Here is a 25,599-nt window from a genome sequence, read left to right as displayed (position 1 = left end):
AAGTTCTTAAGAGCACAGATCGGAGGTGAAAGAAACCTCACAAATCCATCGCCGCCACCCCCTACTCGTTTTACAGATAAGCAAAGAAAGCATCTTGTGCAAGGTCACACTGATAAGAAGCAGTAAGGATGGGATTCGAACTCCCGTTTGGGGAAAACTGAGAGCGCTCTTCTTTCTGTCCTTAAGAGCCCTACGAGAAAGCGAGTTTTAGGAGAGAGAGGAAATTGACCCCAGCCCCCCGGACGCAGCACAGAGAAGAGACTCCACCAAAACCCGGGGTAGGAGGGTGAGAAGAGTGAGGGAAGACGGAAGGGAAAACTGTACGGAGGGAATCCCCGGCCCCAGGCACCTGATGGGACCCAGAAACATGCAGCCTCAGCCTCCCTCTTGGCAGAGCTACCTCCGACTCCCAGTAGCTGAGGGTGAGAATGCCCCAGTCTGGGGGGTCCGAGCAAGCACACCCCGATGTCTTCCTCCAGCTCCGGCCCTTCCCAGGAGCTTTCCAGACTCAGCTGCCCAGGGGAGGGGTTTCCCGCCGGGCGCCGCTGGGCTCATGCTCCGCCCTAGAGGGGGTGCGGCTGGGGATAAAGTCCGGAGTCCGCCCAGGCGTGACCTCCTTGGTGGGCGTCCCCTGCGACCTGCCTGGGCTCCCCGGTATTTCCTCTAGTCCCGGAGACCTTATGTATTCTGGTCTCACCCACCATTTCATCTTAACTTCAAACTCAGACCACCCCATACTTAAGCCCTGACATTTAAGATTTCTATCACCTACTCACCATCTTTTAAGAATAAAAATACACATCCAAACTCAAGGAAATGTATGTGCTTAATTCAAACTTCCCCCACCCTTACCTCATTAATAAATAAAACTTTAGTCTAACCTACTGTAAACTCCACAGCCCCTCTTATACTATATTACATTCAAAGAATATTAGTCTACCGAATTATTTGCACTTAGAGCAGTTTTATTGCAGCCCAAGTGGGGCTTTCTATTCTGGTCTTAGAATCACAGAATTTGAGAGCAGGAAGAGGCTGGAAGAATTTGTGGCATCTAGGAATCTAGACCCTTCTGTTTTTTTTCTTTTCTTTTATTTTTTTCAGAGAAAGGAATTTGCCCATTTCAAGGTCAGGCAAGCTTAGAGGTACAGCCAAAATGATCTTTTGATTAACACTTGTAAAAGTTGTCAATGCCATTAGACGAAAATAAATGTTCGAGGAACAATAACATGAATAAAAGTTGACTTTAAAAAAAAATAAGGTAGTTATGTATTACTCTGTAACAAACCAATCATAATTATTATCAAATAGTTATGTTGGTTATAGAAAAATAAATCATGTTCTTCAGCAAGCATATGTTATCGCAAAGGAATGTGACATAGCAGATCTTTTATCCTAACTTATTTGTCTAAATTTGCACTTTTTTTTTTCCTTAAAAAAAAGTTTTATAAACTTAAATTTCCTTTTTTTCTGTGCTTTGATCTAGTTTTTGATCTTAGTTTTTGGGGACAATCCTGCTCCTTCCTGTCTTAGACTATAGTCTGTGGGAGGAAAATCACCAGTATGACAGGGAAACACAGGAGATAGGACACAGACATGGAGAATTCCTGAGTTTCTCAGAATGTCATTAAATAGTAGACTTTGGCCTGAGCTCATATTTTTTTCTCTGAAGAGCATGACTTTCTTTGTGTGTTCTGTCAGACACTAAGTAGATGAAATAGAAAATATTGCAGTAATTAAATTTGTTATTTCCTAATTCTTCAACTATAGTTCAATAGCTAACATTTAAATAAATGGGGAAGAAGGCATCTTAAGGAAGACTAATCAGAATAATGAAAGCCTTAATTACAAGTTTCTTTTTAAAATTATTTTTAACATGAAATAAAACAAACATTTTCATAATACAGTATAATAAAAAGATGATTACACATGAAACTGCAACCTGCTGTATACTGCTTGTTATTCCTTTTAAGTGTATAATATAGATAACATTTTAAAATACATTTTTAATTTGTTTTACTATTAGGTAGATATGGCAAGGATGACTACCCCCCACAAAATGCTTTCAAATAAAGGTCCAGCTTCAGATTTCTTCCAGCTGTATGATGCCTATTTTCCCTGATTTCTGGAGATGGTATTAACTTCCAGCTTCTTCCTCCTAATATTGTATTTTAAATGTCCAGAAAATTCAAAATATGTTATCATGAATTGAATTACTTTTTATTAAAATGGATTGAAGAACATGTTCCCAGATGGAAATGTATTCCATTTATTTCCTGGCCCATAAAACAAATAGATTCTGGCAACTGTGACTTCTTAACTTCTTGTTTTGTATTTTAACTGACTCGTTTCCTCAGGTCCTCATTCTTTTTGGGATCTTCTACCCAAGTCTTCCACGTTATGTCAGAAATTTTTTTTTAGGTCAAGTCCCTTCTTTTATTTTTACCAAAATTTCCTTCTCCAGTTTCTGGGATGCTTAAACAATTCCTACACCCTACAAATTGCCAATTACCTCTTTTTTCAGCTTGAGTCTTTTGCATCCTTCATCTAACCAAAACTTCTTCAAACAAAAGAGGGGCAACTAGATGGTGCAGTGGATAAAGCAATGGCCCTAGAGTCAGGAGAATGAATTCAAATGAGACCTCAGAGATCTAATACTTATTAGCTGTGTAACCTAGGCAAGAAACTTAACCTCAATTGCCTCTCCAAAAAAAAAAAAAAAAAAAAAAAAAGAATCAAAGGCAAGGTGACCATTTTTCAGATATATTAGGACTAAATTGAAAGGATTTTTGTTCTGGTATAGACAGATCCAATAGAATGATTTCTGAAGACCCTGTCCCCTGTAAGATTCTGGAATACTCTTGAAGTCTGGAAATATCCTTGGGGGGAAAAACCATTAATATGGAGTCCTGATGTAGCCCTTGGTAAATATTTTAGATGTGTGTCATTTTGGTCCTCTTCAAGAACAAAGAACAATAGCCAACCAACACATGTGTAATTTTAGTATTTTTCTTTGATGCTCTGGGGATGGGAATGAAGAATACCCATTAATATCTATTGATATGGTTGAAAATGTGATTAAATAAAACAGTACCATCAAGATACTATTTATATCCTAAATTTATGTATGGGATACATAAAGACCCAATAGTTCTTACTAAGTATTGGAAATCAGTGAAGTGATCAGAACAGAGGGCAACTGAAGTGAATTGCAATCAATCAATAAGCATTTATTTAGTACCTATTTTGTATCTAACACTATGCTAGAAATGGTACAAAAAGTCAAAAAAAAATTTCAAAGCTGAGGAAATGCTCTTAAGGATTTATATTCTAGTCTAGAACTTGTACCAAAGGAAAAAAAACACACCAACATGAGGTGCTCCCATCCCAGGCACAAATTTGCCCAGAAATCCTTGCCCAGAAGGATTCACCACCCCAAGAGAGTGATCCATGGCATGAAGGGGTGGAGATTACTATTTTGATATATCTATAGTTTTGATTCAACTACCACTTAAATGCGTCCTCTAAGACAGGAAGTAGTCTGAGAATGACTGTGCATCCTTTGAATTAGGAGGGGATAATAGTAAGCTAGTAAGTCAGCACATTGATATTTTGGCATACAGTTGTTTAATTGTTGTTTAAGGAGAAGGAAGAACAGGTACCATTACTAGTGGATTCAGAAATAATCATGAGCCTATTGCCTTTAAACAGAATTGATTTTTATCTTCAGAAAAAAAGAAATTATATCCAAATAATCTTTTATCACTCAAACTGCTATGTAGGCAACCTTATGTAGATTGTGTACTAATCAGATAGAAAAGTGGATGGAGGTAGGAACTACTGTGTCTGTCTCACCTCACAGGAATATTGGTACAAATAGGGATAAATCTTGTCTAAGGTGCTTTTAACTCAAAAATGTTCTGTCACTAATTATACAATATTTCAGAGTCCGATTCTTTTTGTACAGCAAAATAACAGTTTGGACATGTATACTTATTTTGTACTTAATTTATACTTTAACATATTTAACATGTATTGGTCATCCTGCCATCTAGGGGAGGGGGTGGGAAGAAGGAGGGGAAAAAATTGAAACAAAAGATTTGGCAATTATCAGTGCTGTAAAATTACCCATGCATATAACTTGTAAATAAAAAGCTATTTTAAAATTAATAAATAAATAAATTGGAAAAAAAAATGTTCTGTCAAAGTCCCCAATTACAACCTAAAACATTTTACCTAAAATTTGCTAAGTAGCCCAGAATAAAAGCACAATTCTCCACATCAATATAATTTAAAATCATTCCACATGCATTAAATTCCATCAAGAAATGCCAACCCCTTTCTGACTACTTAGAGCATTTATTGTATACATTTGGACACTAATATGCTTAGCAGTTTTAGGATTCTTATCCTATTTTTGTTGTTCATTCATTCTCTGTCATTTCAGAGTGTTTGTGACCCCATTTGGCATTTTCTTCATGAAAATACTAGAGTGGCTTGCCATTTCATTCTTCTGTTCAGTTTTACTGATGAGGAAACTGAGGCGAACAAGGTTAAGTGAATTGCTGAACATCACAAAGCTATTAAGTGTCACAAAGCTATTACTAAGCAAATTTGTGCCTGGGATGGGACCACCTCATGTTGGTGTGTTTTTTTTTTCCTTTGGTACAAGTTCTAGACTAGAATATAAATCCTTAAGTGTCATATTTGAACTTGCAAAAACAAGTCTTCTTGACTCCAGGACAATCTATCCATTGAGATTGCTTTTATATTTAGGAGTGCCATTAATAATTGTTTAAAATGGAAATTATTTTTATGCATCCTGATCACCTATTTATTAAACATCTATCAATACTCTTCTGCCCTGAATGAGGTTTATAGACTCATAGGATCAGAGACTCCCAGACTTATAGTTCATACATGAGAAAGGCTTGATTTGGAATCCAATGAGCTAGAACTGAAGGTTAGCTTGCCATCCTTGCCAGAGTGGCCCTGAACACTTCTCTGTAGTGAATGTAACATGAGAAGGGTTGAATCAGCTGGGCCCATCGAGCTCTAAATCTAAAGGTCCTAATAGTTCTTTTAATCAGGTTCCAAGTAGTACCTCATTAATCAAATGTTCCCCTATATTTCCGAATAAAAGATTTTTCAGAAGAAAAATGATTCTTGGCTAATTTTTTCTTCTTCTTTAGAATTATATCATTACATTTACTAGTCAGCTGTGTAACACTAGGCAAATCAGTTAACCTGTTTACCTCTGTTTCCTCAACTGTAAAATGGGGAAAACAATAACACCTATTTTCCATAATGATTATGAGTATCAAATGAAAAAAATATTTGTAAAACCCTTAGCACAGTGCCTAACATATAGGCATTTAATAAATACATAGTATCTTCCCTTCTCTTAAAAAAATGTCATTAGAAATTTTTAAAGCCTTGTTAGATCTCTATTTTCTTTATATTTTAAAAGTATTAATGAATGATAACGATAATTGCTAAGAATGCCTTACATTTGTATAGCACCTTTTAGTTTCTAGAGTGCTTTCACATCCATTATCAGACCTTCAAACTGCTTTATAAAGCTGGTAGTGTAAACATTAACCTTCCTGTTTTAGAGACTAGATTTCCAGGATCAAGAACTGACAGGGATTTTAGAAACTATCCAGTACAACTTCCTTTACTAATGTAAGATGAGGAAACGTTAAGTTAGAGAGGTTATGTGACTTACTCACAGCCACAAAGGTTGCAAATCACAGAGCTGAGATTTAAATCTAGGTCAGTGAGGTCCAAATTCCCCACTCTCTGTACTCAGTCTTGTCAAGAATATAAATGATTTGCCCAAGGTTGATTATACAACTAAGTAAATGGTAGAGCCAGGTATGGAATCCAGATCAGATAACATACAAAAAGACCTTTGTAAAATGCAATGTTCTATTCAAATATAAGTTGTTATTGTTATTTTTGCCTTCAGCATTTTGTTCAGCAAGTACATGGTGGGAAACAATTGATGCATACAGAAAAACTTGGCAAAAGTAATGCTGCAATGCATAGTATGCTTTGATTTTGAAGCTCGAACTTAGCTAGAATCAAGTTAGCATATCAGAACAAATTTAGGAACCTATTTTCTTTCTTTTGAGTTCTTTCCCTGAGCCTCAGCTTTCTCAACTGTAAATTAGAGCATTCAACCATGATCTCTGAGGTTCCTTTCAGCTTTAGATATTTGACCCTTAGCCCTCTTCTAAAGATAACTCCTTGAACTATTAAGCAGATACAAATTATGAACTAATGGGAGGTCAGATGATAGTACAATGAATTGCCCATTTACACATTAGCCCAGCAATGCATTTTAACTCTTTGCCCAATCCCTCTAATTTTATTGCCTTCCCTCTGCTAATTCTTTTATGAATTATGAAAGAACTCAACACATAGATACATATAAACTGTAAAATATTTCTGCATATATATGTATACATGTATATGTATATACATATATTTATTATGTTTATATAATATATTCTATATTTTACAAATATTCCATATATATTTATTTCAAATTCCATATTTACATTATCTAAATTATATAATATATATATGAATTTTCCTACCTGTAATACATTTTTAATAAAATATGTGAGAGAATAGTATTTTAGGTATGAGGAATGGTAGGAACAAAGGAATCAGAAGTGTTTGGAGAAAGGAGGAAAGAGGATGGAGCACAGGGTTATTTGGAAGCTATTTGATAATACAGTGGATTGAGCCCTGAGTCTGGAATCAGAAAGAACAGAGTTCAAATGTGATCTCAGACAGCTACTAGCCATATGACCCTGGACAAATCATTCAGCCCTGCCTGAATAAAACAAAAAGAAAATGGCAAATCACTACAATATCTTTTCCAAGAAAATACCATTGACAGATGGTCCACAAGATCACACATGAGTTAAGGGCAAAACGTTTAGGAAATCTTGGGGTGGTTCACTTATAAAGAATTTGAAATGCAGACTAAGAAATAAGATTAAGACCTTACTCTCATCTGAACTGATTAAAAAAGGTAAGAACCCATACGTTCACATAATTTGGTACAGAAATACATTTCACTCAACAGGGAAATAAAAGGAAAAAGTGAGAAGTAGAAATGGGAAGGCGCTTGGAGGTATGAATCAGCTCTAAGCAAAACAAACTCTAAATGTATACAATATTTATAGTTCTTTTTGAGGCAGCAAAGAAATGGAAATTAATAGATTTCTATTATAATCTATTATAAATTATATATAACATATATAATCCATTGCCCATAGATTTGAGAATGACTGAACCAATTATGTTATATAAATGTGATGGAATACTACTGTGCTGTAAGAAATAACAAAGGGGAGGGCTTTAGAGAAACATGAGAAGACTTGTATGCACTAATACATAGTAAAATAAACATTATCAGTAGAACAATTATTTATATAAAAACAACAATATGATAAAGATGAAAATTTTTGAAATGTTCTCTGATCAGTGTAATGACCAAGCACAATTCCAAAAGGTCTAATGATATTTGATGCTATCTTCCTCAGATAGAGAAGTATAGGATTTAAGAGCACAGAATGAGAATTTTGTTTTGGTTTGGTTTGGTTTTGGACATGGTCCATGCATGATCATAGTCAATGCAGAAATTTATTTTATTTATAATATGGGTTTAACTTTTCTTTCATTCTCAATATGGGGTGGAGGTGGTATGGTTGGAGTGAGAGAACAAGGAGGGAGATTTTTACTGATTTAAAAAAATAAAGTGTAATTTTAAAAAGAACAAAAGCATTGGCTATTCATTAGTATATCACTTACAAAACATTCATGAATAGTGTTTGCAAATGTGGGTGTACATAAACCTGTATGAAAATGTGACTCATTTTCTAATGAATATACTTTTTATTATACAATATACTTTTCAATATACAATAGGAAATAGAAACTATGACATAATATAGTAATTGTTTACAGCAATAATTGGTATCTTTACAAAGCTCAATAGTCTTTTCATAATTTAGAAAGTAGGTGGCAATTTTATTTAGTATTAGTACGAGTCATTTTTAGACATTAAAAATTATGAGTTGTTTTATGTATTGCTGTGGCCAAAGAATCCATCACCTAATGACCATGAGCATGGATACCCCTATATTGTAATGGCAAGGGACATTACTAAGTATCCAACTATGAATTAATGGGGAAAATCTTTATAAGACTATTTAAAGAAGATGTACATGCACTGGGATCTGTACCAAAGGAGAAGATACTTACCTAGATGAAAATTGACATAATGACTGTTTTGAGTCTTAGTTACATTATTCTGCCAGTTCTTTGGATGCCCCTTTCCAAAAGAGATTATGGCTATTAGAGGCTAACTCATTCTATAGATAATTATTTTTATTATTTTTATATTACATATACATTATATGTTTTATATTTATATCTATGATATATTTTTATAATTATATATTTAATATTATAATTATAATTTATGGATCATTATTTTTAGAGGCTAATTTATTCTATAGATCATTATATTTTTTAAAAATTATATTATTATATGAGACAGGATAGGTTAGAGATAGAGAATTGACCTTTATCAGTCAGGGAAATCTGGATTCATCTTATTTTCACTATTTCACAGGCCAGATAGAAATGCCAGAGAGACATGTGGAAAGAGTATTTTTCTTCGTCCCCCTCCCTCAACCAGAAGATCAATTAAACATACTTGTTGGACCAATGTTTAGACTAAGACTGGGCAATAAAAGCAGTACAAACTTGCCAAAATAATGTGACCTCAATATCAGGACCCCAGAGGGGTGGCAGAAGGCTGTCACAAATGGAGTTGAAAGAAACCTAAAGATAAAGAAAGAACCTAAGATTATTTTCTTACCCCTCCATTTTGTAGATGAGCAAACTGAGGTCCAGTCAATAGTATTAAGCACAGCTTAGATTCAAACCCAGAGTTAGTGACTCAGAACTCTTTCTAGTATGGCTCAGAATATTTACTTCTTTAAAATCTGTATGTTTTTTTTTTTTTTTTTTTTAGACAAGAATAGCACTAGGATAGAGCAAATTAAATTTACTTTAAGATGGATGAACATTGACTGCTCATCTCCACCTACTGGTTTACTTGGTTTCCTTTAAGTCTCAGCTAAAATTCCATCTACAGAAAGCCTTCCCCAACCCTTCTTAATTCTAGCACCTTTCCTCTGTTGACTGTTTCCTATTTATTCTGTCTGTAGCTAATTTGTACTTATCTGTTTGCTTACTCTTTCCCCTTTCCCATTAGATTGTAAACTCCTTGAGAGCAGGAACTATCTTTTGTCCTTTTTTTTGTATCCTTACCACAGTGCTTGGCATATAATAGGTACTTAATAAATTTTTATTGAATGAATTTCTATATCCTTGAAATGTTTCAACAGTATGTAGTTTGTACTCTGAGATTTCTTCACAACTAAATTTAACTCTGCTTATAAACCATGTGGACATGTAAACTTTACCTAATAGCCTTTCTCTCTGATTAGATTGATGGAAGGAGATGATTAAAGGTATCAGAAAGTGAATGGAAAATGGTTGCATACAGCCAGGAGAGAGTTCCTAGTAATGAACAGGAGCAGAGGGCCCCCACCTAGGAAATGGGAATGTGTTAATTTTCAAAAAAGAGAAAATTGTGGAGTCTGCAAACTGTAGGCTGATGTTCTTTATGTGGATCTCTGCCAAAATTCTAGGCCCTGTATTTGTGAAGTGATTCAGTGATCACAATGAACAGGGAGAAATAAATTTAAGCTTCTGTTTCACATCCCTGGGATGTGGAGGCAGAGAGAGTATTCCAAGTATAGGGAACAATAGGAGCAAGAACAGGTAAAGGTGAGTGAGCCAGTTTATTTACAACATTGAGTACATAAAATGGAAACATCTGAGATAAGGCTAGTAAAGTAAGTTGGAGCCAAATCATTTTAGGAGTGTGGGAGCATGGTACCTACCATACCAATTCCAGTGTCAGTGATGATGGTTATGAAGAAGCAAGGACAGAACTTCTCTTTCTTTCTCTCTTTGTCTCTGTTTCTGTCTCTGTCTCTGTCTCATTCTCTCTCTCTCTCTCTCTCTCTCTCTCTCTCTCTCTCTCTCTCTCTCTCTCTCTCTCTCTCTCTCTCTCTCTCTCATTCTTTCTATGTCTGTCTCTTGTTTATCTCTCTGTCTATCTCTCTATTCACTTGAGTAGATCTGTGGACACCCTAGTAGACATTCAATATAAAGAGCTATAGTGGATGAGACAATGAGTACTCTTCCCCAAAATATGTTGTTATACCCAGCTCACCCATGCTCTTAGAGATGGCTCTGATCCTCAATATCTTGAGCAATTTAAACTTCTTAATATTGAGTCTTAATCACTCAACTTTCATGAGATATCAATGAGCTGAATATCCAGAACAAGCATCCTCCTTAGGATCAATTATAGTAACTTCTCAAAATCATCTCAAGAAGTCAGTTATGGGCTCTTTTGAGAACTCTCCCTCTTTCTAAATCAGTGCTCAGTGAATCAGTGACACACTTAGGTCCAGTGCCAAGATCATGAAGCACAATGGCAAGAAGCTAAATATTTATGGCTTTTAACAACTACAGTCCAGAAAGTCTTGCTACTCCTTTACAAGGTCATGGTTAAAGAACTCCTTTCTGGGACATTTCATAGATCTCTTGAATTTGAGGATGAATGTTGCTTTAAAATCTCATTTAAGAGAGCTTAATATCACAGCACATCAGAAAATTGAAACTGGTGTTGCAGAAAAACTGTCATTATCTTTGGTCCAGTCTAAACCTTTTTATAAATTAAAATATTTTTATAAGATCCAAGTATAACTAGTATGTGAATTGCAGAAAAAATTCAGTGTCAAGTATGTGGTCTTTATTGTTCAGAGAAGAAATCTTCCTAAGCCAACAAGAAAAATCTATAAAAAAAGCTAAGAAAAAGGGTCCCATGAGCCAAACTCTGACCACTGTGCATGATGCAATCCTTAAATACTTGGTCTTCCCAAATGAAATGGTTGGCAAGATGTTTCATATTAAACTAGATAGCAGCAGACTTATAAAGATCCACTTGAATAAAAGACCAGAGAACAATAAGAAACACAGTACAGAGACATTTCCTGACATTTATGAGTTAACAGAGATGTTAAATTTGAATTCCCAGAGTTCCAAATATAAAAGCAGAAATTATTAAAATCCATTATTCATTTTTAAAAGGAGCTATTAATGTACATGTCCAAACTTTTCATAGAGCCCTTGTATCTACTTAATCAATTCATGAAAATGTGACTTAATCACTTTATGGGAATGATTATTTATGGAAATAAAATCAATCTTTTTTTTTCAAACATGGAGTCCTAAAAACTAGCATCTTTTAACTTTTAACCTCATCAAGTGAACCCTCTGGAGTAAATAAAAACCTTATGTTACTAAAATCTTTCATCCTTCTCTCACTTTCTCCTCATGTATAACTCCATCATCATCTCACATCTACTGCTTTGTCTGTAGATCCCCAAATTCTCAGAACAGCCCAAACCTACAACATACTCTCCCTTTATAATCAATTGCCTTTCTTTTCATTCTGTTGAGCTCAAAAAAAACGAGTCAGTGTCCAACGACTATCCTATGCTGTTTACATTCCCAATCCTGCTCCTATCATAATCATTTACTTAATTTTTTTAAAATAAATTTTTGCTGCTTTATTTCATTTTATTTTATTTTATTTTTTTATTTAAATTTTATTTTTGAATGTCAAAACATATTAACTGCCAACTATGTGCTGGCACTATGCTAAGTATTGGATTTGCAAAGAAAAGCAAAAGGTATTTGAATTTCCCACTATGTTCTGCAATGCTCTTCCCATCTCCTTCCAGAAAGACATCCTTAATGATGAAGAATAAAAAAAGAATGAAGAGTTAAGCAAGACTAATTAATATATTTATGAATAATTTGTTTTCTATTTTTATTTTCTTCAAAATAGTATAGGGTATGGAAGAAATCGTCCCAGCCCATCCTACCCTCTCACCTGTTTCTTTTCCTTCCAACGTTACAGTGTCCCAAATCTCCCATATTGTCTTCTCTGATATTTTCAAGCATGGTGTTCTTTGCTAAGGGATCACCTCTCTACCATCAGCTCCATACTTCCTTATTTCAATAAATGGTATCACTCACACAGACTCTAAATTTCTGAGTCATCTTTTACTTGTTTATGACTTCACCCTGCATACAATCAATCCCCAAGCTTGTACACATGCTTAATTTTCTATTCTCAGAGTTACCTATTATTTCATGCCCTTCCAATATAAAGGCTCTCTTAATTGATCTTCCTGTCTCTTGTCTTTATCCCTTCTGCTCCATAATGCACAGCTGAAATATTTATGCCTCCTTGTAGAACCAGACCCATCTCAGCACTCCTATATACAGGAACTTCCAGTAGCTTTCTATCATCTACCAGATAAATAACAACTCATCTCTCTTTCATTATCCTCTTCACTTGGATTCAATCCATTTTTCCAGCACTATCTTTTTATGGATAAGTAGCATAGGAAAATGTATAAAGAATGGCATCTTGAATCAGGAAATCCTTGGTTTAAACCCTTGGTCATACAGTGTGTAATCATGAACAAATGCACCAGGTACCTCCCAAATACTATACATCATAGATAAACGTCTATGTGTCCTCTAGCTGATAAAATTATAAGCCTGAACAAATAGCAACAACAAAACAAACAAAACTTCATAAGTCACCCCAAGGTCCTGGCAATAAATGGAGTTCGCTTTCCAAGGAAAAGACTAGCTAAGTATGGGGAAGCTTATTGTGATGTTTCTTTGTAATTTAGTTCTTTTCAGTCATAACAGACTCTTTGTGACCCCATTTGAGGTTCTTGGCAGAAGTATTGAATAGTTTGCCATTTCCATCTCCATCTCATTTTACAGATGAAAGATTAAGGCAAAAGGGATTAAGTGACTTACTCAGGATGACACAGTTAATAAGTGTCTGAGGCTAGAATTGAATTCTGGACTCTGACTCTAGGCCCATAGCTTTATCTAGTGTGCCACCCAGCAGCCCAAGCAATGTGCTGTTGGGCCAATATTTAGGAAGCTTCTCTTTACTTTTAGTTTCTGATTTCACTTGAAATTCTCAGCTGAGTTTACTCTCTATGAAGAAAAGTGGTTCCATCATCTTTTATTTCTTTTTCTTAGCTGAATGTACAGAAGCTTAGTCTTTAATTTCTAAGTCTTCCACATAGTCAAACAGGCTAGGAAAAAACCCTCAGCTACTTTTCTTTCACCTTAAGAGCCTGTAACTTCTTTAACCCTTGGCTGTAGTAGACCATTTCTCTTCACAAAAAGTATTTTTGCCCCCATAGGCAAGTCTTTTGGAACTTATATGAACTAGCTAGTAATTGTTAAGCAATACGCCTACATTTCATCTGTCTTCAACTTCTCCCTCTTGTTCATTACAGGTAGGGTTTTTGTCAGTCCTTCCATCCATCAATCAATAAATATTTATCAAGTGCTTTCCAGTAACTGTGCTCAATCTTGGAGTTACAAAAAGAGGAAATTGTCCTTGCCTTCAAGTTACTTACAATCTAATGGGGGAGACAATAAGCAAGCAAATATGTACAAAGCAAGCAATATACAGATTAAATAGGAAATAAATAACAAAGGAAAGACACCAGAATTGAGAGGTTAGAAAAGGTTCCCCTTAAATGATGAGACTTTAAAGGATACTAAAAAGAAGCCAGGGAAGTCATTAGGCAAAACTAAGAAGGAAAAGTATTCCAGGCATGGAAAAACTTTCAGAGAAAACGCCTGGTGCTTAGATAGGATATTTTGTTCCAGGAACAACCAGAAGAATGTTCAGAAGGCCTCAGTCCCAACTCTCTTTCTGACTTTTTCTTAGAAGCTCATTTTAACGCCTACTTATTAAGTTCCTTCTGACCCTGCAGTTCAGTGATTACTTAATCCATTTTAGAAGAGCTTTACCAAAACAATCCCATGGTTATATAGGTCTTAGGCACTTAGTTTTCCTCTGAGCCTTGAATTACTTTGGTCTTTCTTGTGAATGAAAGTGGAGGAATATAGCTTCTAGGGGAGACAGCACTAGAGAGGTTCCCTAATCCAATCTTGGAGTAGTGTTGTTCTGGCAATCTGTCTGTCAATGATTGTAAAAGTCCTCTGGCATAGAGTATAATAATAATATTTCTTCCCTTAGATTTTAGGGAAGATATACTAGTGATCCTGAGGCTCTCTGACCTTAAAATGCTATTGTTCTAACCATCTGTCTGTTAATGATTCTAAAGTCTTCTGGCTTTAGGATAATCCTAGATCTTCTGGTCAGTAATTCCTGAGACCATTTCTTAGTTCTACCTTTAAGCCATAAAATTAGCATAACAATGACATGAACAACTTGGTAAAGGGATCTCCTTTCTCCAAGTTCCTTGCTAAATTCTCTTGAAATTTAGATTGCTTCAATTGGCATTACAATTACAATAAACTTTGCCCCTTGACTTGGATATGGGTTCAAGCCCACAAATTCTTTTGAAACACCCTTCCCACCTCAACAAAAGGGTGAGAAAAGGGCCAGAAATGAAACCTCCCAAGCAGAATTATGTCAAGGCATCCCCTTCTTCCTTAATCCTTTGTCCCATATGTCTGTCTCTGCTTTGTCTATTTGTTCAGCAACAAAGCTTCAGGTTTTGATGTGACATAATGACTTGGATAGTTCCTCATGATAACTAAAGAAATTAAACAGGATAAATTGGTAAAAGCAAGGTATTTTTGATAAGTTCAGACAAATTATGTTGTTTCTAAATTTGAAAAAAAAAAAAAAGATTGCATCTTCTTAGGAAAAGAGATTCACTTCCTCCTTGCATGAGATTTTATCTTCACTAGCAAAAAAAATCTAAACTTGATTTATAGATTCCATATCATTCTGTAGAGGGCTGAAAGTCTGAAAAGGTATGCTTGAATCAGACAACAGAACATTTAAGGTTAATTACCTATAAGCTAATTATACTTTCAATGGCTCTCCTAAATATATACATATTTAGATAAGATGGTGATGTGATGGCTCTCCTCACCATTGGTGGTAGTGAGATAATCATAGGCAGGATTGGAGGGCTGGGGGAGAGAAGTCAGAGTCACTTGGTGATAGGATGAAGAGGAGAGAGGCTGGAGACTCCAGAATCCAGGATACATCTTTGGCAAGCCTCTTGGCAGCTTGCCTGCCTCCTTCACTTCTCCCCCTAAAGACCAAGAACTTTTGTTTAATCCTGATTCTAATTGATCCTGAGGCCTTCCAGGGAGCTAGTCTGGACATTACATCATCCTATAAAATACTTCAATGCAATAATATGTCAAAGCATTTCTGTGCTGAAATTTCCAAGAAGTAGAGCTCTAACACCCACAGCCAGCCTTAACTCCTATGTCCCAGGTTGTCCATAGACAGTTCATTCTCAAACCCACTGACTTGAGGCTGCATAATCGAGCCGATCCTTTGTCCTTGCCTTTACTTTTCTGGATCACAAAATTTTTCTGTGTAATATATACCCTAAAGTTGCTCAGTCTTTCTGCAGATTTTCTGAGGCAGCCCATGCCCCTTTGGGACAATTGTAATTGTGAGAAAGAACTTTTGTTTTGTTTTGTTTTGTTTTTTAAAGCATCAAGTCTAAATCTGTCACTCTACAATTTCTACCTAGTGCTTCTACCTCTGCTCTTTATCAACAGAGGAGAATGAGTCTAGTGCCTCTTCCAGTTGAGAGGCCTTCTATTACTTGAAGGTAAATGATTATTACAACATAGATTTAATGTTTCACAGAGAGGACAGTGGGAACTGAGTGTAGATCACAACATAAAATTTTCTTTTTTTTTTTTTTTTTTTTTTTTGTTGTTTGCTTCCTTTTTATTTTCTTTCTCATTTTTTCCTTTTTTATTTGATTTTTCTTGTGCAGCATGATAATTGTGGAAATATGTGTAGAAGAATTGAACGTTTAATGCATGTTGGATTACTTGCCATCTAAGGGAAGGGGGGAAGGGAAGGGAGGAAGAAAGACATTTGAACACAAAGTTTTACAAGGATGACTGTTGAAAAACTATCTATTCATATATTTTGAAAATAAAAAGCTTAAAAAAAAGATTTGATGAGGGGAGCCCCAAAACTCTCACTCTCTTGAACTTTGCAGGGAAAGCTTGGGAAACTCCCTCAGACAAGCTCGCCCCTAAGAAACCCACCCCAGGGAATCAAGATAAAGTGCTGTTATCTAGGTAGGACTAGTTGAGTCTAGGACTCTATTGAGTTAGAGATTAGTCCAGGGACACACATTCAATTCCAAGATTCTCTAATCTGATTCCAGCTCAAACTGCTTCCAACCTCCAACAAGAGCTGCCCATAAAATAAATTTCCTTCAGCTCAATCCCTTGTAGAGGACCTAATCATGCCAAGGAACCTCTCTCTCCCTTTAGCATAGCTGCGACCCTCTGCCCACTGAAAAGACATTCTCCTTTCAGCTTTACTCCCTCTTTATCTCTCTCACCTAGTTCCCTAACAGGACCCTATTCACCTCTCTGTCAGGATTTCTCTACTATAAACTTTATCTGCTAGAGGATTTCTCTGCTAGATCTGTACTTCTTTGTTGGGTCCTCCCCAACCTGCAAAAGTTGACCTCTCAGTTCTAATAATAAACTTATTTTGCCAGTTTAACTTTTCTGGTTCATAAATTCATTTACGAAGGATCTGTGCTGACCAGAAAGGGGTTCCCACAACTCCTTGCCCTGTGCTAAACCTCATCATTTGGTTCCCTGACTGGGAATCGAGGGAGGCCAAACCTCATCAGATTTACTGCTAAAAGGGACCTATGAGACCAACTTTTTTTTTTTTTTTTTTATTTCTGGTGCCTTTTGTTTTGCTCATCATTACTTCCTACTTCACTCATCCTATCTCCAGAATGAAACTTCTCTTATGACAAGGATAAAACTAAAGCAAAAGCAGCCAATACATTAATTGTATCTGATAATATGTATCATATCATTCCCTAGTACTCCATTTCTCTGTCATAAAGGAGTGACTATGTTTCATGAAGACAGCCATCTTGTGAGAGGGGAAAAAGAAAAAAGTTACATTATAACATTTTTATATATTTAAAGGGAAAAGCAAGTTATACATAACAGATCTGCAATTTCATATGCAAAACTTGGTTTTTTCTATTTTATTTTATTATAGAATTGTTTTATTTCTTAAGTTCAAAATAAATGAATAAATAAAATTAGCCCTATTTTACAAATGAGAATTCTGAAATTTTAGAGATTAAATGACTAGCCCAAAGTCACATATTTAAGCAAGTATCAGAGGTGAAACTATGACTTGCCCAAAGTCACATATCTAATCAAGTATCTGAGATGAGACCAAAACAGGCCTTTCAGAGTTCAAGTCCAGCCTTCTATCTAGTAAAAACAGATGGAATTTACCAGAAACTTTTAAAAAGTGAACTAAATATGTGAGTGAGACTACAATTCAGGTAAAATTGTGAGAAGGAGCTCCTTAGTATTTAAATATTGATCTTCACTGCAAAGAAATACAGTTCCTTGCTTTAGAAAACTAATTGAGGCTCTGTGCTAATTAATCACTACGCCTCCATAATGAGAGGCTGCCAATCACTCTGTCAGAATGTTTACAGCTGAAATGCTGTCTTAAAAGGTCTATTCATTTAGCTAATGATCTAAGTTAAATTTAACCTGCGTCTCAAGAGCTTGAACATAATTCAGAGAACAGGAGAGCTGCTATCTTGTTCATAGAATTTCTTCTTTATGGTTACTAATCATTGATTCTTTTGTTACCTCCCAGCCCACCCAATTCCCACATCTCCCTTCCTCTCACATAGAGCCAAACTAAACTGAAGCTTCCCAGAACACTTAAGCAAAATTAACATAAATTTCAACACCAACTTCTGTGCATTTTTCTTTTCTTGTCCCACATGACCCAGCTTTGTAAATAAAACCTTTCCTTTGGGGGAAAAACAAGCTTTTGTAGCAATTTATCTAAATTCTTGAGTCCCTTTGCAATTAAAAAAAAATCACTATTTAAAGCAAATTAAATGAGAAAGCGATTGTTATGCATTAGACACAGACCTGCAATTAAGATCTAATTTTTAAAAAATTATTCTATCCTTCTTGTATTGAAAAATCAAACATTTTTATAATGTATGTATGCATTTTTTAAAAAGAGACTTCTGCTCAGTTTTCCTTTGTTATATAAACAGAATTTAATTCCCTTAATTGCTAAAAGTGAGAATTTTTGGGATTCCATAAAGAAATATAGAACAATACTAGAATTTTCAACTGTGAAATGTCAAAAACTCTATTGGACACATACTTCAAAGAGGCTTGACTAGGAGTGGAGCTAGCTGTCTGTTAGGTTGAGATCTTGGTTACGTTAAACTATATAATTGAAAACCAATCCAAACCAAAGCATTCAATGAATTAATAAATAAACCAACAAACATTTATTAAGCACTTATTATGTATCAGATACAGTGCTAAGAACTATGGTACAAAAACAAAGAACAAAATAATCTCTAGTTCCATGAGATATTTTAATTATTTTAAAAATTCAACAAAAAATTTAAATGCCTAATATTTATAAGTCATTGTGCTGAGTACTAATGTTAATACAAAGATTAATGGAGGTGATAATAAATATATATAGAAAAACTACAAAAATAAACACAGTGCCAAATAGAATGTTAAAGTATACCAGACCACATAGAGTGTGTTGGAAGTTTAACTGACTTATAAGAACCATTTGTTAAATTTCAAAATAATACCTCGGAAATCAGCAAGTCACTACAAATTGGGGCTTGATTTACTATTTTATTGGTTGTCTGTAATTACTAAAGTGAAAGAGGAAATGTTAATAATGGAGATTAAACTGAAAATTGTGTTTCAATTTGGAAAGTCAATTTTTAAACTTATACCAGCTTCCAACTGCATGAGAGGCATACTAATGAACTATTGGTGGAGGTGTGAAGTAGTTTGACTATTATGTAAAACATTCTGTGGTCATACAAATTTCCTAACCTGTATATATCCTTTGTCTGAGCAACAGCACTATTAAACATCTATTTTGAGGTGATCAAAGTCAAAGAAAAAAGTTCTGCTTCTACAAAAATATTTGCAGCAATACTTTTTGTTATAAAACTGGAAGATAAAAAAAAGCACCTTTCAACTGAGAAATGACTGAATGAATCACGAATATTTAAGATGAATATAACGGCTATACTGTGCTATAAGGACAGTTAGGTGGCACAGTGGATAGAATATCAAGACTAGAGTTAGGGAAATCCAAGTGAAAATCCAGCCTCAGGTATTTACAAGCTATGTGATTCTGGGAAGATCACTTCACTCTGTTTGCCTCAGCCTCTGTAAAATGAGCTAGAAGTCATGAAGAATTAAATATAATTGAAATGACTCAACAATTCTGCCATTAAAAATAACAATTGTGAAGAATGCAGAGAAATTTGGCAAGGTATGTTAACTGATGCAAAACAAAGTGAGCAGAACTAGAACATTTGATACAATGACTACAATGTGGTAAAAGAAAACATTGAAAGACTTCAGAACTGATCTGTACAGTGAAGAGTCATGACTTCTGAGAATTCATGACAAAGCATGTTTCCCTTCTCTTTGCAGAAAGTAGTGGACTACATTTGTGGAATAAGAAACATATGCATTTAAGCATGGCCAATATGAATAGTTTTACTTGCCTATAAAGAAAGATTCTACTTGGGTTCCAGGGGGGTGAGTCTTTGGAAAATGATAGTGATATAAAAAAGAAAAGAAAGAGTAGTAAATTAAGCGAGTTGGGGTCCCTTTAAGAAACTGTATTTCCTATTGATCTATGATTCCTTTCCCGTTCTGGCCCCTCCTGGCTGAGGCATATCCTCCCCAGACAAGCTGTCTTCCTAGGATACCAGAGCCTTTGATTCAATTACAAATCCTGGTCCAAAAACATCTCTTTGGATTCCAATAGGACATCCGGCTTGTCCCAACCCCCATTCTGACTTGCTTGGGCCATCCAGCCCCCACTGGTTCTGATCTGCTCAGGCTTCCCAACCCCCACCAAGAGACCCAATATAATAAACTTCCATCAATTAAAGTCTTGGCAGATGGACCTCAGTAGCTCACTCAGCTGCCAGGACTTTCTGTCCACTGAGAACTGCATTCTCAGTGCAAAACTCTTATTTTCCATGGATCTGCCACTATAGAAGTTAGTCTCTGGGTAAACTGATTTCTATCTAACAATAAATTTTCATTTTGCAACTAATATTTGAGGAATGAATTCATTTACTCCTAAAACCTGTGGCTGATTTAAAGGGGATTTTTAATAACTCTCTTATAGACACTAACTTCTAGACCACCAGGAATCTAGACCACTCAAATAGCATCATACTGACCAATTAAAATAAGTGAAAAAAATATATTACAGGTACAAAGTGGGGAGTGGTGTTCAACTTTCCTTGGGTTAAATTGAAAAGCTTGACCTTTGACATCAGTTTATTTTTTCTAAGAATTATACCTTCCTAGTTCCTTTGCCTAAGAACTATAAAATACAGGCATTTGCCACAAGATGAAAGATAGTACCTCTAAGATTAATCTGTCACTGCATGTGGATAAGTAAGAGAGGTGCAAGATTAACACAAATAATAGGTACATATTTTCTGTATGTCACCATCAAATGATAGAAACTGGTTTGACTGGTATGGTTTCAGCCCCTATTATGCCAATGATAATAAATCCAGATGTTAGGTATTAACTCTTTTAAAATTCTTGCTGGAGTGGTTAAAGTTAACTTTCTTATGTCCATATTTCTGATTTCTACTTTCTTGTACCTTTTTCTTCTCACCTCATTTGGTAATTTAGAAAAGACACCTACTTTACTGGTCCTATAAATAACAGGGGACAATCTTCCATTGATATCATACTGGCTTTTTGTCTCAAATGATATAAAAGATTAAGATTATGTGTCTCTGGATTATTCCTGGATGAAGTATATCCATCCTGTTCTTTCTCCTGCAGCTGATTGTAGGCATGTAGCCTGCACACAGTGGTTATTCCTGCTAACTGCTGCTCTCCTCCTCTTGTGAGTAGGAACAAAGTTTATGTGGGAAGATAATTTTCATCTGTATTCTTTTGTTGGTCAGTGCCTGGAACATAAAAGACAAGAAGTTATGAATGTAAGACAAAGAGTTGGTATTATGAGAGATAGCAATTTAAAGGCAGGATTGTTTCATTCCTCTGTATCTTTAGTGCCTAGAACAACATCTTAGCTGTAGTAGACAGTGAATAAATAGTATTGAAGTTAAAGGCTGTAATAGAGTATAACAGAGAACTCCTACACTTGGACAAATATCTCAAACCACCTCCTGGAGTAGGTGGCACAAAAGGTACCTTTATTTGGAGTATGGGACTGACACTTCTCATCTCCATCCTTAGAGAGTCAGAAATCCCAGAAAACTCTAAGATTGTTTATTCCTAACCCCCAAAGTATCAAACAATTTGATAACTTCATTTTTAAACTAATTATAATTGATAATTAGATGTCAAGGAAAATTGTTTTCTCACATTTGGTATCCAAGGGGTTGGTTACCAAGGTTGCAGGGAAGGATTTGGTAACCCACACAGTAACTCATAAGTGGTTTGGAGAAGACTAAAGGATGGTTTGATAATGGTCCCTGTCCCTTAAAATATCATGTGAGAGCTGGAGGGAGATGCAGCAGCATCTAGTCCAAATTTCTAGAAAGGCTAATTCATTGCTTACTGAAATGAAGGCTGAGCAGAGATGGAGTCAACCCCTTTTGACATTTAAATTTCAGACTCAATGGGAAGGAATTACCTTAATGGCCCAATTGCTTTATTTTACAAGAGGAAGAAACAGAAACCCAGAATTAGTGTCAAACCTGGGGATTAGAACCCAGCTCTTCCAACTCCCAGTTGATCATCTTTTTGGTCCAAGACTATGTCTTTCTTTTTACCTGAACCTCTCCCCCCATGCTTCTAAGGAACCTAGGGCACGCTGCCACCTGCACAGCATCTGCCTGCCCCATCAGAATTTGCCTTCACATTTTTCCTTAGAATATAACAATCCTTGAGAAATTTTGGGAGTTTTGTCTTATTCTGGCTATAAATTTTTAATTATTCTCTACTGCCACTCCTGGTAACTTCCCAAGTTCCCAACTCTCCTCACTAAACCTCCTGATTTAGTAAGATAGTACACTATTCCACAGTTCAAGTCCTTAATCTTGAACAAATGTCTTACCAAGTATTTATTGATTTCTTTATTGATTTGATTTTATATAAGCTTAACAAAATCATACAACTGGAAGTTAAAATTTTACAAAAATGAATGTTGAAAACTATCTTTTTATATGTAATTGGGGGAAAATACTATTAAGTGTAAAAAGAAGAGAGATCATTAGTAACTTTGAAGAGAAAAGGTTTTGGTTGAATGATGACATTGGAAGCCAAATTACAAAAAATTAGAAGAGAGAAAAAAAAGAAAGTAAAGGCTTCTCTATAATAGAAACCTTTACTTTCTATTTTCTCTCTCTTCTAATGAGTTTAGCCAAAAAAAAAATCAAGAGAGATGTAGCTAGCATGGATATCAAGTGAGGCTTTTTGAGGGTGGAGGATTTAGGTTGTAGGCAGCACAGAAGCATCTAGTAGATAGGGAGTTATTGAAAATTTGTGAAAGAGTAGGGAGGATAGAGAAGCATTCTGCTGGAGAAAATGTATGGAATGGGATCACCTGTGCATGAAGAAAGGTTTGCTTTGTCAAAGAGAAGGGTTACCTTGTCATGTAAGACAGAACTGAAGGAAGAAATAGTAGCAAAAGGTATACGAATTATGTGAGGTGAGGAACAAGGAAGAAGAGGGGATGCTCAGCAAATGGCCTAAATTTTTTTTTCTAGAGAAATATGAGGCTAGCCTCTCTGCAAAAAGAGTTGGAGAGGAGGAAGTATAATAGGTATGAAAAGGAATTAAGCAATTAGGAAAAGCCTCTTTGTTGGGAATAAGGAAATCAATTAGAAAATTATAAAAGGATTACCTTGCTGCAGTAAAGATCCAGTTTGAAGGCCATAAAATAATATTGTGAGTTAGCACAGTTTTGTTATTTTCTCAGCTTTATTCAGCTGAGGAAATGGAGCAAAAATAATAATTCTCATAATAATTAAAGCAAAGAAGTAATAGCATTATAGATACTAATATAGCAAAACAACTATATAATGAAATGTATCGCACTAAACATACAAATCCAGATCACATTCTCCTACTAATGGTGGAAAGTGGGCATACAATTATAGGAACCTGGTAAAGAAGTACATGAGGGAAGAAAATTCATGTCTTGAGAGTAATTCACAACCTTGGTTGTAGATTTTAATGTTGTTGGTTTATTTAGGAATTTCTAAAGTGTTTCTTTTCTCACTGCTTGACTATTGATATTTTTATTTTTCACCTGGGTGAATCACCTAAAACACATCCTTTACAAGATCTTTCAATTAATCATCACTCTTTTTAAAAAAGCATTTAGAAAGTAGTACCTCTTAATATAAATAACATTTTCTTTAAGCTAAAGTTTTCAGAACTCATAAATCTATTTTTGCCTATATAGAATAGTACAGTCAAGTGTTCCCTCACCTGAATACTGTGATATCCAATAAAACAGATCTTGTGTGTTAAATGAATGAATAAAAAGTAAAAGAATTTGCATCCATTGATACCAATTATGGAGTGTTGTTGTTCAGTTGTTTCAGTCATGTTCAATTCTCTGTGACTCCATTTTGGGTGTTTTTTTTTTTTCTTGGTGAAGACAGTGAAATGGTTTGCTATTACCTCTTTCCAATTCATTGTACATATTAAGAAATTGAGGCAAGCACGGTTAAATGACTTACCTAGAGTCACACAGCTAGAAAGTATCTAAGGCCAGATTTCAACTCAGGAAGATGAGTTTTCCTGACTCAGAGAAGACTCTCTCTATTGTGCCACATAATTGCCCCCATCATGGAGAACAAAATACAAAATAAAGCACTTAGATCAATGATTTAGAAGGAATTTGAAAGGTGAGCATTTGCCTCTTCATTTTATAGGTAGAGAAACAGATCCAGGAAGGTTAAATGACTATTTTCAGGTTGCAATAAGTAATACCTGAGAATACCGAGAGTTGAAAGCAGGACCTTTGACTTTAAATCCAGTATCCTATCCCCTATCCCACACAGCCCTCTGATAGATTTAATAATCTATTATCATACAATATTCAGATTTGTAATGTTTCTAGATTTGCACTTAGATCACTAGAAAAGGTCTTTCAGAGATTCAATAACTTGTTCATAGTCACATAATTTGGATTAAGTTGGGATTTAAACCTAAACCTATTGACTCTAAGCCTAAGACTTGTTCTACACTATCTAAACATATTAGCTCTTAAAAGATTTGTTCTGGTTAAAGAAACCAGATTTTTTTTTTCATAATCAAAATTCAAATCCATTTGAGATAACTCAATTATTTTTAGTCTCTATGTAATTGAAAAACTCCTAATACTGATGAGTAGAGAATGTTTTGTCCCTATGATATCTTTTCATTTTTAAATTTCCCCTTATTTGTCTATTTCTTAAAAATGGAACACATGAAGCTATGACAAATTATATTAAGTATTTTTCTGCATGATCTTTATAGGGTGGAGGAAGATATCAAGTGAAAAAGTAAATTTATTAAGAAACGATTTGTCAAAGGATATGAACAAACAATTCTCAGACGAAGAAATTGAAACTATTTCTAGTCATATGAAAAGATGCTCCAAGTCATTATTAATCAGAGAAATACAAATTAAGACAACTCTGAGATACCACTACACACCTGTCAGATTGGCTAGAATGACAGGGAAAGATAATGAGGAATGTTGGAGGGGATGTGGGAAAAGAGGGACACTAATACATTGTTGGTGGAATTGTGAACACATCCAGCCATTCTGGAGAGCAATTTGGAACTATGCACAAAAAGTTATCAAACTGTGTATATATACCCTTTGATCCAGCAACGTTTCTACTGGGCTTATACCCCAAAAAGTCTTGAAGAAGGGAAAGGGACCTGTATGTGTACGAATGTTTGTGGCAGCCCTCTTTGTAGTAGCCAGAGACTGGAAACTGAGTGGATTCCCATCAATTGGAGAATGGCTGAATAAATTGTGGTATGTGAATATTATGGAATATTATTGTTCAGTAAGAAAGAAAAGTAAGGATGATTTCAGAAAGGCCTGGAGAGACTTACATGAACTGATGCTAAGTGAAATGAACAGGACCAGAAGATCATTATATACTTCAACAACAATACTATATGATGATCAATTCTGATGGACGTCGCCTATTTAACAATGAGATGGACCAAATCAGTTTCAATAGAGCAGTAATGAACTGAACCAGCTAAGTTCATAGCTTAGAACCCAGCTCTTCCAATTCCCAGCTGATCATCTTTTTGGTCCAAGACTAGGTCTTTTTTTTTTACCTGCACCTC

At 35.2% G+C, this 25,599-nt stretch overlaps 1 protein-coding gene and 1 pseudogene across 3 annotated transcripts in view; one reads left to right on the top strand and one right to left on the bottom strand.

The window, feature by feature from the left end:
- The window catches only part of CCDC68 (coiled-coil domain containing 68), a 79,715-nt gene extending 79,178 nt beyond the window's left edge, over positions 1 to 537 (bottom strand). Inside the window, exon 1 of one of the 3 annotated variants that reach the window (XM_051969602.1) lies at positions 401 to 537. The gene's annotated coding sequence lies outside the window, so the exon portion shown is untranslated. Of the gene's footprint in view, positions 1 to 349 lie in introns of all 3 variants that reach the window. The other 2 variants (XM_051969600.1, XM_051969599.1) reach the window with 2 other exon arrangements.
- On the top strand, positions 429 to 11,214 carry LOC127545778 (40S ribosomal protein S7-like; annotated as a pseudogene).
- The last annotated feature ends 14,385 nt before the right edge of the window (positions 11,215 to 25,599 follow it).

The sequence above is a fragment of the Antechinus flavipes genome, chromosome 1, assembly GCF_016432865.1.
Source record: "Antechinus flavipes isolate AdamAnt ecotype Samford, QLD, Australia chromosome 1, AdamAnt_v2, whole genome shotgun sequence".
NCBI classification, from domain to species: Eukaryota; Metazoa; Chordata; class Mammalia; order Dasyuromorphia; family Dasyuridae; genus Antechinus; species Antechinus flavipes.
The sequence above is the reverse complement of the archived record's forward strand: the minus strand, read 5'-3'. Positions and strand labels throughout refer to the sequence as shown.